A 15,887-nucleotide genomic window follows, 5' to 3' on the forward strand; every position below is an offset into this window, starting at 1 on the left:
AGAGCAAGGAAAGGGGTTTCAAATAGAGGTGTACTGACTATAGGCAGCAAAACTCCTGAATAGATCTGAAAAGAGTGAACACAGGAACCAAAATTTAGGAACAAGGCCTTGTCTGATCAACGCACCTATAACACAGCGAAACTGAAAGGCAATGCACCTACTACACTTGGGAAGTGCGCTGCATTTGAAGTTCACAAAATATACAGTGCGCTGGACCAGGGACGAGACTTTCATTGGATTCCGGGTTACAGTTTGCAGTTCAGTTCAGGGATTTAGGCGAAGCAAGTGGTAATCAGTAAATCAATCACATGGGTAGATCTAAGGAGGTTACTAGAGCCACCATGTGGGCAATTAGAAAGCTTGTAAATCAATCGTTTAATTCATAAATAAAACCTGGAGATTGACTGAAGCAACGTTGATCTACTTTGCACTTGCATAGCAAATGCAGTTCGAAGGCTAGCTAGCTTGACTTCAGGCTCCGTCTGTAAGTTTATAAAGTAAACAAATGTAGATGAACAAACAATCTACTCGCTCCCCAGCGGAGTCGCCATTTTTTTACCAGGAATAGTGTCTATGTAGAACTGCTAATCCCACTAAGGCTGGTAGCTACCTTAGAAACAAACAAACTAAAACTACTTTCGTTTTCCTTTATGATAGATAGATGAGAGAAGAATAAAGGAGACCAACCTCTGTCTTGCACTTGGTTCCTTGCTCGATTCCTCTCCCTTCTGATAGTCCTTTGCTACTTGCTTTCTTGTCTACCCAACTTCACAGAGTACCTGCAGAATCAAAGCAGCATAACACTATACGAGAACATAGATCTATTATCATAAACAATATAGGATCAGATGTAAATTGACCATACAAATGCATAAAACATAAATCACACAAGAGTATGGAGGAAAACTTGAATAGCTTTATTGATAATCAAGAAAGAGCCAAGAGAATTACAACTAATTGTTCTGACCCAACATCATCCTCTCAGCAAGAAGCCCTTCTTCACCTCATGAAAAGCTTAGATCATCGAACACTACGATGTTGCACCAAGAAACCAACAAAACTTCCTTACAAGATACAAAATTCGAGCCTCTCGATTTCTGGGATGAGGGATCCATATATAGATGTCTGCAAGGGAGGTGAGTCAGCTTTCGAGATTTGATTAGTGTCTCCCCTCTGATGGTTCTTTATTCCACTTGGAGATTGATGATCTCTTACTCATCCCTGGTCGAACTCAGAGAGGCAAGTGTCACAGGAGAAGTTTCTGGAAGATTCCATGCTTCTCACCTTGCGGATTGACCCTGCCATTTGTCCCTTCTCACCCATCGCACCCCATAGAAGGGCTTTTTGACATGCAACACACCTACTATGTGTATTTAGGTGGGATGCAATGCACTTTGCCTATGGAGCAGGTGAAATGGTCCAGTTTTGACCAGTTCTGAGTAGTTTTTCATGGAGAAATTCTAGGAGATGCTGTAATTAGTTGACCTTGTTCTTCTAGGGGTTGGAACAACACCTTTAGGGACATAGGAACTCTTGGTTTATGGAAATTTATGCTTGGGGTTGCAGTGCCCAAAAATGTCTATAAAATTGTTGTGTTTTTCAGATTTGATATGCTAAACAATAAAATGAAATAACACTCCTTCATACATAAGATTCAATAATTCACCCAAAACACTTTGTTTCAATTGCAAGACATGAGTAACAATTTGCACCTATAATTTAATGGAAATGAATACCTTGAACATCAAATATAAGTAGTTTCATTTTTAGATCACCCGAACTCTTCCTCGCTGAGACTGCATTGTGTATTATGGGGAAGGAAGGCTTTGCCTTCCTCTCCAGAAATGCTTATTTTTGCCCAACACTGGCCTCCAGGACTATTTTGTGCATTTCTGGAGGATAGTGACTGCTGGCCCAACAAATTGCGTAAATTAGTCCCTGGGCCTGCAGTCCTCCCCAGTTGGAATTGCACAATCCCAATAGCTAGCAACCAGTCTAGATTGCGCATTGCACAGATCCAACAGCCAGTGCTGCCTCCTAGACAATCAAAATTTCCTTTTTCATAGTTCTAGCAGCGAGTCACCCAACATCCCAGAAGTAATTATGCAATCTTCCTCATCAATTTCCCATGTATGTGTTGCCTCATTCCCCAGAATTTTCTTTGTTTTTGCTGATAGATTTCTTGCCATGCATGTTTCTTGTCTCCAGATATTTTAGGTGTTCATCTATCTCAATGGCTTCCAGGAGAACATGATCTCAGGACACTGATGGAAATGCAGCTCGAGTAGTAGTTGAGCAAGTGTCCTCTAGTCTGTTGGTCCATGAAGATACATAGCTATATCTAGACAAGGACATCAAATTGAAGTGGAAAGAAGTCAATGAAACATTTGCAAGAACTTTTGGTGAACACCTCGAAGACCATCAGGTGCACATGAACATTCACAATTCTGACTTGTACCGGATTGCATGTAGATATCCCATGTTCCCATGCACATGCATGATACATTGGATTGTCTCTCACACTGATCTCGAGATGATGACCTTGAGAAGTGTTAATGGGATGAAGCTTGCAACCTTCTGGGAACATGATTATGATGAGGTGTATCATATGTCAAAGTTAGTGACTTTCATGGAGACTCCATTCAAATTACCCCAAAAAAATGCTAACCCCAAAGACATTCTGAAGGATTGGGTAAAGGATCCATCTCATTTCAGGATGAAACCCAACCAGGTCTATAAGACAAAGATATTGAGGAAGGTGTACCAATACTTTATCATATTTTCTTATCGACTGTATGGCCAAAAAAGCATGAAACCTTCCCACAGAGTTGGGTAGTTGCATTGCATGCCAAAGAAGGAAAACCATGTAATGGGTCAGACATAATGGCTCATCAGCTAAAGGAGTAAGTCATGAAGGTTTGACTGTCATTGAACGTATGCATGCATAGATTTACATGTCCACCCAAATCCTAGATGGAGTCTTTGCCCAACAGAAGTTCCCAAGATTGGAGTGGGCATGTTCACCAACGAAGACTTTTGTGAACACATATTTCAAATTTTTGTCTGAATGTAGCTTCAAAGGAGTACCCACACGGCTATCCAATCATTTTTTTCCCCTTTGTACAAGATGATATTCGAACAATATCCACCCTAGATGTCAAAGGAAGAAATGGAGGCATTGATAGGCATTGCATATTGGTATGCCTCACCATCTAGCACTTTCATCTGAATGTTCAGTGCAGAGAAGCCTCTGCATGTTCTGCCAAAGTTTTCCTTGGACATACTTGTCATGCAGGAAGTAGCATATCACATCTTGGCAGGATTGACAGCTAGACTGCAGCGGAAGAAGAAGGCACCTCGGCCCACTCTTCCATTGTAGATTGGGTTATATGAGATTTGTAGCATCGAGCAAGCGAATGTCAAAGAAAAAATAATGAAGAAATACCCATTTGATCTCTGAAGCTACAATCTGTATGACCCACACTGAATTGTGAAGGATCACTATCCAAGAGTTCAGTTCAACTAGATCTACAGGGCATTTCATTGGGCTGAGGAGGACCCATGGAGATATTTCTACAGTTTCTCCAGACCCAATGAACCGGACATATTCGTTGTGGAGGGGTTAGCGAAGCATCATGAAGCAACATCATGGAGAGCACTAGCAGTAGTAGCAAAGCCAAGCATACCAGTGTGCGATAAAGGGAAGAGGAATATTCTCAATCACATGGAGGAGGAAAAAAGCTGCAAGTTTCTAGCATATCCACTTGTATAGAAAGAAAATATGGCTATAAAGGTAAAGAGGGAGCAACACGATAAGCGAATCACGCGAAAGGTAGAAGGATAAGAAGAGAATGGAAGAAGCACAGAGGGATTTTCCTGAGCTGAGAGAGAAACTCCAAAAGGAACAATAGCTACACAAACAAGAGAGGGATGTTGCAGCATCGATAGATACACCAAGGGGCACACCAATTGCAGGTAGATGAAGCAACGCCTGTACAAATAATTGATTCATCTGAATAGCTGGCATCGGGTGAACAAGGTGAACCATCATAGGGGCAAGACTTTTCTCATTAGATATAACATGCACTCTAATGGTTGGATGTAGACATGGAGTAGCAGGGGTTGGAATAGGACGCCGAACTCATGCCTCACCACAAAGAGGTCCACTCACCTACTTCAGTACATCTACAGGAAGAGAAAGTCTTGGATGACTAAGGAGGCACTGAGATCCTTGGTGATCAACTAGAAGAAGAGATGCACAACATCTCGTTTGATGAATCCCAACATAGAGTTGTGCCGCCTCGCAGATTGTTAACTCCAAAGGATCAAACATCCCCTGTGCAAGTTGAATAATGAGTGGTCGTTACTAATGTGCACAAGCATCCAGATGCTTTGGCTGATGCAACAAGAGTGTATGCCAAAGCCACTAGTTCAAGTGTTCATTTTATCATAGTTGAGAATGAGCAAATGGCGAAGGAATTACAGGTAGCCAAACAAGGAGGAGACATGGTGACAATGTTCGCCCAAGTTTAATTGAAGAAGAAAATACTATATGAAGTATTGTTGCTTGACATAGTTATACGAGCATTGTACTCCAAGTTTGGTACTATGCACAAGGCAGTTGTCCATGTCAACGGATGGAAGGAGTGATGTGATAGAAGAGAATGCATCTTGAAAAACATGCATGCTGCTCTTGATGACATGCAAACATGGATGATGAAGTACAAGCAAGCCCCACTTCACTTTCCAAGGATGATGAGGCCAAATGCAATCGAGTTGAAAGCATGTACCCAGAGTTAGATCTGGAACTATGAGGACCTCCCACAACTCATCACTAAAATACAGGCTTCCCATGCACAAGTATTCAAGAGCATGGATGTTGTGGCGCACACACATGCAACCCTATCTCTTGGGACTCTCACCTAGGCGAATACCAAGAAGTAGGTCCGACTAGAGCTTGACTCGTATTTTGATGAGTTGATGCACATCGCCACTAACCTAGACTTGCCTATCAGTGTAGACATCCTGTACAAGTACGTTGCTGGTCTAGCCACATTGAAGATAATGATGTGCATGCTTTCAGACAAGTTGGACAGAGAAGCCCGAGCAGTGTACCCGGATGTTATGGAGGCGATGGTCAGTTTTTAGACTTATGTTACCACGAAACGAATGGACTCTATCAGAGACTATAGAGCTTGGCATCAATATGTTACTATTGATCAGCATGAGGATGATGAGTAGTTGGAATTCTATAGTTGTCTGAGTCAGAGTGATGTCTAGTTTGGCTTGCTCATGCCATTGTGTTCACATGGGTACATGTGCATTGTAATGTTGAGTTATGTCAAGTGTAAGTTAAGTGTCAATAATGAATGTAACAACCATAGAGTAGGTGAAGAGTCATGAGGGTAGTTGAACAGTCACAAAGGGGAATGTCAAGGGCCACCCCACCCTCTGTTATAAATAGTCCCTTATAACTCATTGTAAGGGATTTTGGTCAGCCAAGCTTCTGATAAGACTATATTGAAGAAATCTTGGATAGTATTGTAATGCACCTTGGTTTCTCCACTACACGAAGCTAGTTCATCTCTTTGGAGGAGTCGGTAGATGTGGCTGTAACGTTCCACTGCTGTGGTTAGCAAGTTTACATGCATGTATTGTATGATTGGGACTTACGCTTATTTATATAATAAGAGCCAACACATTTTCATGCATATGTTTTTCTTGTAGTTAGACTACTGTGATTTCTTAGTGACATATGTTGTTTAACTTACATATTTGTGTATGAACTACTTTGTATGCAATTATATGAATCTTCTTGCTGATGTGTTGTTGGTTTTATCATCACTTTGGATTGTCGACTGATCTGCTATCCAGCTTGTGATGCATACTCACTCATGTGTTCCCTTCTCAGCTAAGTACTACTACAGGTTACTAAGGGGCACACTCATCTCACGCCTTATGTGTTAGAACCTCTCATTCACCTTCCTTGACTCACTACAGTGGTCACACCCTTGCTAATGACATAGTTATCTTACTTACCTCTGTGTGACATCACGGTCATGGCATTACCTTACGACCCACTGTTGGGACTCCTACGCCAAATGGTCTAAGGTCTAATTGGGACTTCTTATCGAGGAGTTCCCCTTGACTTGTTGTCGAGTCTAGCACCGTCAACAACTTCATATCACCTATATGTGTCACCTGGTTGAAAGAATCGATACTGTAATATTGATGACTTTGATAATGGTTTTAATCTAACTTCTAAACTCTGTTGAGATGACTTTTTTGATACAACATTAATTTACATAAGGATGATTATGTTGGCCTAGTAAGGAATTATGCTTGTAGAGAGCATTGTTTGAAGCAAGCTCCTCGATCCATATATGTTCATAATTGACAATTATCTAATGAAGTCAGGATTATGAGTTCCAAGGTATGACCTTGATTTTGATTATGGTTCTATTTTTACATATTTTTGGTTTATTCTTGATAGATGATGAGCCTCTAATGAGCTAAGTAAGAGGGAGATGTTTTATGAAGCTCAAAATGATGAATCAATTTCGAAAATTTGGGAAAGAAATTCTATATTACAAGGTTGTTGAAAAAGGATTTTAAATAATGGAAACGCAAATCATTGTAAATCCGATTTGGAATCCAAAATTTTGTTTAACTTGATATGGCCTTTGCCAATTGAATGAAGCATTGATGTTCCGCTTTGATCATCCATCCATCCATACATACATACATACATACATACATACATACATATATATATATATATATATATATATATATATATATATATATATATATATATATATATATATATATATATATATATATATATATATATACTTGATGTGCATAGAACATGAATAAATTCATGATTGAGCTGTTTCATTCACATATATTTTCCACTGAACATCCTTTGAAATATTTGCATGAGATGTTCTATTTTTTAGGCTGAAATACTTCTGCTATGATGTGTGACTGCATGGATGTATTTTTGTTAATAAATATTATTGTTGATGATCACATATGATTTCTTCCTTAATATGAGATATTTCATGATAATATTGATGACAATTCCATAACTTTACACTCGATCGAGATTGAGCATGATGTTTCTAGCATGGCTAGTTGTGAGGAAAGATGTAGAAGCTCCTTAGAGATCCATCTAATCAGGATCTGAATATGACATGGATACATAATGATGAAAGAGAATCCCATATATATATATATTTGGGACAAAGATACTTCCATATGTTGAGACAGTACATATATTCAAGACGACCTTAGGCATGTGATTAGAACCTCCTTCAGAGGGAGGATGATTAAGATATCCTTTTTTGATTTATATGATGATTTGTGATCTAACGTGATTTCATGTTCTATATGAACAGAAAAGAAAAATTTCTATTGAGATAAGAAGATACCATATTTGATTATGATGAGAGAAATGTTAATCAAGGACATTGAACCAACTATTCCTCCCTCTCTGAGCTCCCAGGGTGAGGAATTAAGATAGAGGGATCCTGGGGTTGAGGGAACTGTAGAAAATAGGGTGTGCCCCTATCTGTTACCCATAGGGTTGGATATCTTTCTCCCCTATCTTCATAGGGTTGTAGCATGTTGATCCCATGTCTAGTATTTGAAGAGTATACCCCAGTTAGCATCATACCTAGAAGCAAGGTTTGTCAGGAATACTTATCCTCGTTTGACGAACGAGTTGGGAGTGTAATTGGGGTGTACAACCTAAGTCGATTATGGTGCAGGTGTTCTACCACATGACTATTCAAGGTCATCGATGGGAAGATTAGTAGGAAATAGGATGGTTCGAAATAACCTATGTGATTCCAGGTTGAGATTGATCTCCCTCATGTGATCCGACGGTCAAGATGTTCTCGCCTGTGTGTTTGGATATCCTATTGCTAGATATGGGGTTGTATATATATAGATCCCCCATGAGATTCTAGGTAGAGATGTGTTCCTTGGTGTGGTTACAGTTTGAGATGTTCTCCTTAATGATATGCTCTTTGATTGAAGATTGATGATGATATTTTGGGTAGTATCCTAATGAATAGAGGGTGTTACCTTAAGATCCCCTTTGGTAACAAATTATTCTTCTTTTAGATTCGATAATTTTAAGCATAGGAACAAAAAAGATTAAGAGGTAAGAAAGAACAAGAAAGGGATAGATTGAGATCTACATTGATGATATCTGATAATGAGACACGTGATATGGTCTTGGCACGATGACTATATGACAAATATGATCAGTGATGATATGTGATGACACTTGAAGATACCATAATATAATATTGATCTACGAATTGATATTGGTAGGTGTAATTCTCCCTAGTTGAGAGGGAGTGTTAAAATTATGTAAATATAATCAAATTCCACTTTTTACAGCTCATATGATGAAGATAATAATTGTAATATATTCATATTTTTTAAATGATCAAAATCAACCTAAAGATCACCTTATTTGGACAAGAAGAAGTTGGTTTTTGAATTTATTATTTACTCATGTATATTGGATTAGGTTGGCCCTAAGCACATGTAGCGTTGGGCAAGATCGCCTCAAAATCAAGTGTACCCTCATGAAAGCCCATAAATAGAAGAGACCTCAAGTTCATTTGAACACAACCCTCAAGAAATATCTTCTCTCTTCTTTTTCTTGGTTCACACAGGTCTGGTAAAGGAAAGCTTCTTCAAAGGGTCTAAAACTACAAGATCAAAGCTTGCACATGTCTAGGCTTTCTAAATAGTGAATGCTCACACATAACTAAATTTTTTCATCCTTGGATGCTAGCACAGTATGTTATGCAGAGCATCCGACAATTATAGGGCACTCACATAGGGTGTCTATGGGAGCGTCCTAGAGGAGAGGGTTTCCATAGTGTAGTTGGACCCAAGACACCCACACACAGTTCACCTATGAGTGTCGAGATTTGGTCCAGTCACACTCATCCAGTTCTGTAGAGAGCATCCAGATCTACCATAGATGCTTGCACATAGTATCTTTGCATGCGTTTGAGACAAAAATATGAGTTATCTATATGAAACATTATTCAAAAGTGTTCAACATAGTGAGAATAGTATTGAACACTTAACTACACTCAATGATAGTGTATTACATACCTCAGAATCTGGATCTTTGTGTGTAAGCATTTTTAAGGTCATATTATAGATGTTCTATTTGTTTTGTTGCATAAATATATAGATCGTTGTACTCTCTTTTTCTGAATCATTTTATGACAATCTAAGAAGAAGAAGAATTTCCAAGGGTTTTCCCCACAGTGGGTTTTTCCCTAGTCTCTGACCAATCTTGGTTTCTCTATGTGCACATGCTTTTCTTCTACTGTTCCTTTATGTTCTGCTACATTGATTATCATGATATTTTTCTTTCTACATAATTTCATATGTTGATGAATAACGTTATAGATCTCAACAATGTAATGATGATATGGGGTGAACTTAATGTGTTAATAAAGAAATGCAATTATCAAAGCAAAGAACAATGTAGCCTTATGAAAAACTAATAGAAGCGCCATGTCTAATGGGTAGAAACAATTATAGAAACCCTCTTCAAGAAGTCTTTCACAATTGAGTTGAATATGGGTTCCATTATGAGGTCTTAGTTATCAAGTATGGGTATTACGTCCATTAAAATAGCTAAGGGAGGGAAGTATGTAGCTTTTTCACTACAACTTTCTTCGTAAGCTCTAGAGGCATGGATGAATCCTTGAACCACCACATTATACATTTATTTATTATCAATTGATTATGAGGGTGATACATGCACCATGATTAGGTTATTTTTGCACAAATAGTGGGTATATAGGTCTATCAAAGGTTTTTGAACAACAAAAAAAACACATTGCACCTAAAATGACACTTCTTGGAATTAATCACTTTGAAAACATGTAAAATCCATAAAATGCCACATACCCTAGGTGTCCTTTCACTTTAGTTGTTTACAAGGGGGGAATTAGGTGTTATCAATAACAATGATGCATACTTACATCATGACAATATTTAGGAAATTATAAGAAGGAATTTTGGCATTTAGTAATATTTTTGGGCTGAAATGTTATGAACAATACTTACAAACACCACAAAAAACCTTTCCATGTATATGTATCATTCAAATTGGATATGGTTGCAATTAAATGGTTTTTGGAATTAGCTATGGACATAATCTTAATGCTTGACCTTCCATTTTGAGGGATTCACTTATTTATTAATTTAAAATATATATAAAACAATCATAAATAGATATGGAAAAATAATAGTTCACAATTAACACCAATATATAGATTATATTTTAGAGGAAAAGAAACTATAAATATAACTATTCCATCCATATAACTTAAATGGTTGATGAATGCCTATAGTCTTTGTACATTAATGCAAGTAAGAAAGACAATTGTGGCAATGGGGTTGGCAATAATTCAAAAATATAAAATATGACACCCTCTTTCCAATACAAATATGTTTGTCAACAGAATTAAACATACACATACTATTTTTAATTAAAAGAAATTAAAATATAACACCTTTTGTGACAGCCCAACCATGAATGCCTTTATTTGGTCATGTAATCTCATCATGTAATTTGATTATAGAAAAAAGTTGGCCTGAGTAAAATGACACAAATTCTAAGAGGTCTAGCGGAGGTCAAATTTCTTGGGAAACTCACCTTACTTGTTGAAGGAAGGACACATTTGAACTATATGACAGGCATTAAAGGCTATATCTTGAGCTTTAAATCCATAGTATGGGACTTATTTTGGAAATGAATTGGGCTAAAACACTAGGGACAAGCCCATGTTGGCTTTGAAATTAGAACAAGGAAAAACAAATAGAAAAGGATATGAAAATCAATGGAATATAGAGTACTAATAGGTAATTTCACAACAGTATAAAATAGAAGGAAAGGAGACTCATTTGAATGGAGGGATGGATACATGAGACTCATTTGTAATCAATTGGGGAAATATGGGAGAACTAGATCTGACACTTCAATGGGAAGAGAGAAGAGATTGAAATTTTGTTGAAGGAGAGTCGAGTTGCTGGAGGAAACACATAAGAGAGGAGGTAAATAGGCCTTTAGTTTTATATGAAGTGTTATTGAGCTTCACTAGATAGTGTTAGGGTTAGGTAGTTGGTATTGGAACTCCCTATGCATTTGTGAACTGTTGAGTAGTTGGTGGGTGGAGGAAGAAGAACCTTTGGAGTCCCTGTTTTAACTAGCAGATTGGTGTTTATTCCCTTGAGAAATACCACCTAAAATTATTGGAATCTGGCTCAAGAATGAAAACCACAAGTGGCTTGGTTGCATTTTGTCTATGTTTGTGTGGAGAGTTGAAATCCCAAACTTAGTTGCCCATCTTCATTATAAATTCAAGATAAGTATTTCGCATGTGTAAACCTTGTATGGCTTCTAGATTAAGATGTGAATTCCTGGTAGGTTGGTGGTTTGCATGATGAGACTTGCATCATTGTGCATATATGTTAATTGACATGTGTTGAAAATTTTGCAGCTCAAAGATGAATTTCTAGAAATAGAAAGTCTAAAAATAACAAGTATAAAAATATAATTCCTAAAAATAGAAATTCTAAAGATAGAAAGCCTTAAGTATGAATTTTCCAAATTAGTAATTCACCTTCTATGGATCGGTAACCAAGTTTTGTTGATGGAAAGTTCCTTATTGTTATAGACATTTTTGGGCACTACAACCCCAAGCATAAATTTCCATAAACTAAGGGCTCCTAAGTCCCTAAACGTGTTGTTTCAACCCCTAGAAGAACAAGGTCAACTAATTACAGCTTCTCCCAGAAGTTCTCCATGAAAAACTACTCAGAATTGGTCAAAACCGGACCATTTCAACTGCTCCATAGGCAAAGTGTGTTGCATCTCATCTAAATACAAACACTAGGTGCGTTACATTTCAAAAATCCCTTCTATGTGGTGCGATGGGCGAGAAGGGACAAATGGCAGGGTCAATCCGCAAGGTGGAGGAGCATGGAATCTTCTAGAAACTTCTCATGTGACACTTGCCTCTCTGAATTCGACCAGGGATGAGTAAGATATCATCAATCTCCAAGTGGAATCAAGAACCATCAGAGGGAAGACACTAATCAAATCACAAGCTGACTCATCTCCCTTGCAGACATCTATATATGGATCCCTCATCCCAGAGATCCAGAGGCTGGAATTTTGCATCTTGTAAGGAATTGTTGTTGGTTTCTTGAGGTAACATCATAGTGTTGGGTGATCTAAGCTTTTCATGAGGTGAAGAAGGGCTTACTTGTTGAGAGGATGATTCTGGGTCAGAACAATTGGTTGTAACTCTCTTGGCTCTTTCTTGATTATCAATAAAGCTATTGAAGTTTTCCTCCATACTCTTGTGTGATTTATGTTCTATGCATTTGTATGGTCAATTTACATCTGATTCTAAATTGTTTATGATAATAGATCTATGTTCTCGTATAGTGTTATGTTGCTTTGATTCTACAGGTACTCTGTGAAGCTGGGTATACAAGAAAGCAAGTAGCAAAGGACTATCAGAAGAGAGAGGAATCGAGCAAGGAACCAAGCGTAAGACAGAGGTTGGTGTCCTTTATTCTTCTCTCATCTATCTCTCATAAAGGGAAACAAAAGTAGTTTTACTTTGTTTGTCTCTAAGGTAGCTACCAGCCTTAGTGGGATTAGCAGTTCTACATAGATACTATTCCGAGTAACAAAATGGCAACTCCGCTGGGGAGCGAGTAGATTGTTTGTTCATCTACATTTGTTTACTTTATAAACTTACAGACGGAGCCTAAATTCAAGCCAGCTAGCCTTCGCACTGCATTTGCTATGCAAGTGCAAAGTAGATCAACGCTGCTTCAGTCAATCTCCAGGTTTTGTTTATGATTTAAACAATTGATTTACAAGCTCTCTAATTGCCCTTGTGGTGTCTCTAGTAACCTCCTTAGATCTACCCCTGTGATTGATTTACTGATTACCACTTTCTCAGCCAAAATCCCTGAACTGAACTGCAAACTGTGACCCGGAACCCAATCAAAGTCTTGTCCCTGGTCCAACACACTGTCTGTTCTGTGAATCTCAAATTCCGTGCACTTCCCGAGTGTAGTAGGTGAGTTGAATTTCAGTTTCACTGTGTTGCAAATGCGCTGATCAGACTAGCCATTGTTCCTAAATTTTGGTTTCTATGTTCACTCTTTTCAGATCTATTCAAGAGTTTTGTTGCTTGTAGTCAGTGCACCTCTATTTGAAACCCCTTTCCTTGCTGTTATTATGCCTCGATTGTGCAAATAACTGTAAATGTTTTTATGTATTTTTGAGTCATTTTCAGTTCCCCTTTACAAAGAAGTAGCGTAATTGTACTATCATTTCTTGATTTGAAAGTGTCGCAAGTGTCATTTTCAGTCATAGAAGAGAGTTTGATCACTCTTGATAGTCGATTACCCTATTACTATTGTATTTGATCTGAACTAGTAGTTTTTCTAGTGTCAAAGGCAAGTTTTCAATTCCAAATCGCAAAGTGTTGTCATTATCTTCATTTTGATTTTGAAAAGAAAATTGTTAGTAATTGTCGCTTTGAAAAATAATTCAGATTTGCGCATTAGCTTTCTTTTTATCATTCACATATTAAGAAGGCTGAAAACAAATACATGCATGTGCATTTGCATTTAGACTGTTTGATTGGTTTGATTTAGGACAGTGCATATAGTGTGTGCTCTTTGCTCTTTGTTGAAAGAATATTGTCTCTCTTTCCTTAGTAGCTAGGATTTTTATTGCATAAAGAAGATAAAATGACTGTTTATTAGGAATTGTACATCTACAACATGCGGTGAACCTGAAAGGTAAATTTCTTAAGCAAGATCAACTATAAAATAAATTTAATGAATCTAACAAAACTTTGGAACCTAACGCACAACATCTAGAAGTCTAGGCTAGAGACGTATTGCGACGTCGTAAAGCCTGGTAACTGTTGTTTTCACTGTTGGTTGGTTGATTCCTCCACTTTGAGATGATAAGTGCCAGTACGGACTTGTGCTCCCACGTACCATCGAGTATATTTTGGGAGACCACAATAGGCTTAATCATTTATCCATAGGAAGCCGTGTCTGCCGCCCTATCGATTGCAATGCACTAAACACAACATTCGGGAAGATTGATTGCATACCGTAAAATGTATTCTGCAGTTTTGCGATTGGTTTGGTAATCCCTCTATCTAGATTTCCAGAGTAGTCCCTTTTATTCCTTTTCAAACTCCTTAACGTAAAAGGTCCATCTGAGCACTTGTCACTTCAGACTCATTAAAAATTGAAGGCGACTAGAGTAATCTTTTGTTTTTTCTCGACTCTTAAAAATTGAAAAAACAAGTTGTTTCAAAGCGTCTAAAATTTATTTTAAATGGAATAATTATCACCTTTCCTACATTGGCCTTAGGTTGAGGAAAATGGAGTCCACCAACCAAGGAGTTACCCTTGGAGGAAATCCTAGTCCCTTCTCCTCTTGGGGAGATGTTGGTGCACCCCATATGGCCACATTGTCACTTCCAGGATTGACAATTGGCTTGCCCGTATGGCTCTTCTCAACCTCTGTCAGTTAGAACACCGCAGTTCCTGAACAATCGAGTCAGCAACTAGACGATTCCATAATTACCCCCCAACCCTCTACTTCATCCAATTCTTCCTCTCCTCCTTCCTCTTCGCTTGATGAAGCTGGTAAAGCCAAAAATCAAGTACCTGAGAAGAAGAAGGAAAAGAAGAAGAAAGAGAAGAAGAAGAAGGAGCCAAAGGCGAAAAGGGGAAACCAAGCATCGTCTAGCGAAAATCCACACACTGCACCGACCAGGCCTAAATTGCCATGTGTCATTTGCAAGGGAGACCACTTTCATCGAGATTGTCCTTGCATCCCTCGGATCTTAAGGGACTGGTCTCCTCGTTTTCACAATCCGGTGTCGTCAACCTATGATGATCATGTTGAAAGTACACCTTCAACTAGTGAAAGTGGAGCCCCTGGGAAAAAAGGAAAATGTAAATTTCCTTGTAAACTGTGTGAAGGCGATCATGTCGTCCACCGTTGTCCCTTCTTAGACGAGGCTAAAAGAGTTTTGGATGACCATCCAGTTTCACCGTTACGGCTTCCTCCTGGATATAAAAAACTCTTGCCGAGTCCGTCACTAGTTGAAAATCTAGCTGACACGCCCTTGTGGTTGGCCGAAGTATCTATCATTGAAGAAAAACCATCTGAATCCATACCAGACAAAAGTCAAAAGGTCGAGGCGGCAGTTCACCTAGTCTTGCCTTCAGAGGTTCCATCTTCAGATGATACTCTCACCGAAGAGAATAAAGATGACACTGTCCAAATTCTTTTCGTAAGCACAGACTTCGATGAACATGGGGGCAACTTACCCATTCCTTTACCGCAGGAAGGAAGTTCATCAGAGTCATACTCGACCATCTATTCAGTCCCACCTCCAAGCACCATAGCTGTTTCCTTCGACTGGAATGAACTCGGCAGACCCCGTTTACCGGCTAGTGTACCATTTCGAATCATTACTCAAATATATAGAATGGTTATGGCTGGTACCATCATAGATGAAGGGGCTTCTGTGAGTATCCTTTCCTCGACTGCCTGGAAAGCGCTTGGTTCACCATCGCTTTTTCCTGAGATGAGAAATCTAACAGGCTTTGACAAAGGAACCAGTCGACCGTTAGGGATCCTTCCCAATGTGCCCATAACATTGTGAGGGAAAACCATTCACATGAACTTAATGGTAGTCCAAGGACCCCTGGATTATAATCTACTCCTTGGGCAAGACTATATTTATTGCATGGGAGCCATTGTCTCCTCACTCTTT

Source organism: Pinus tabuliformis, chromosome 6, assembly GCF_031772625.1.
Source record: "Pinus tabuliformis cultivar Carrire ecotype Pingquan chromosome 6, CPIR1, whole genome shotgun sequence".
NCBI classification, from domain to species: Eukaryota; Viridiplantae; Streptophyta; class Pinopsida; order Pinales; family Pinaceae; genus Pinus; species Pinus tabuliformis.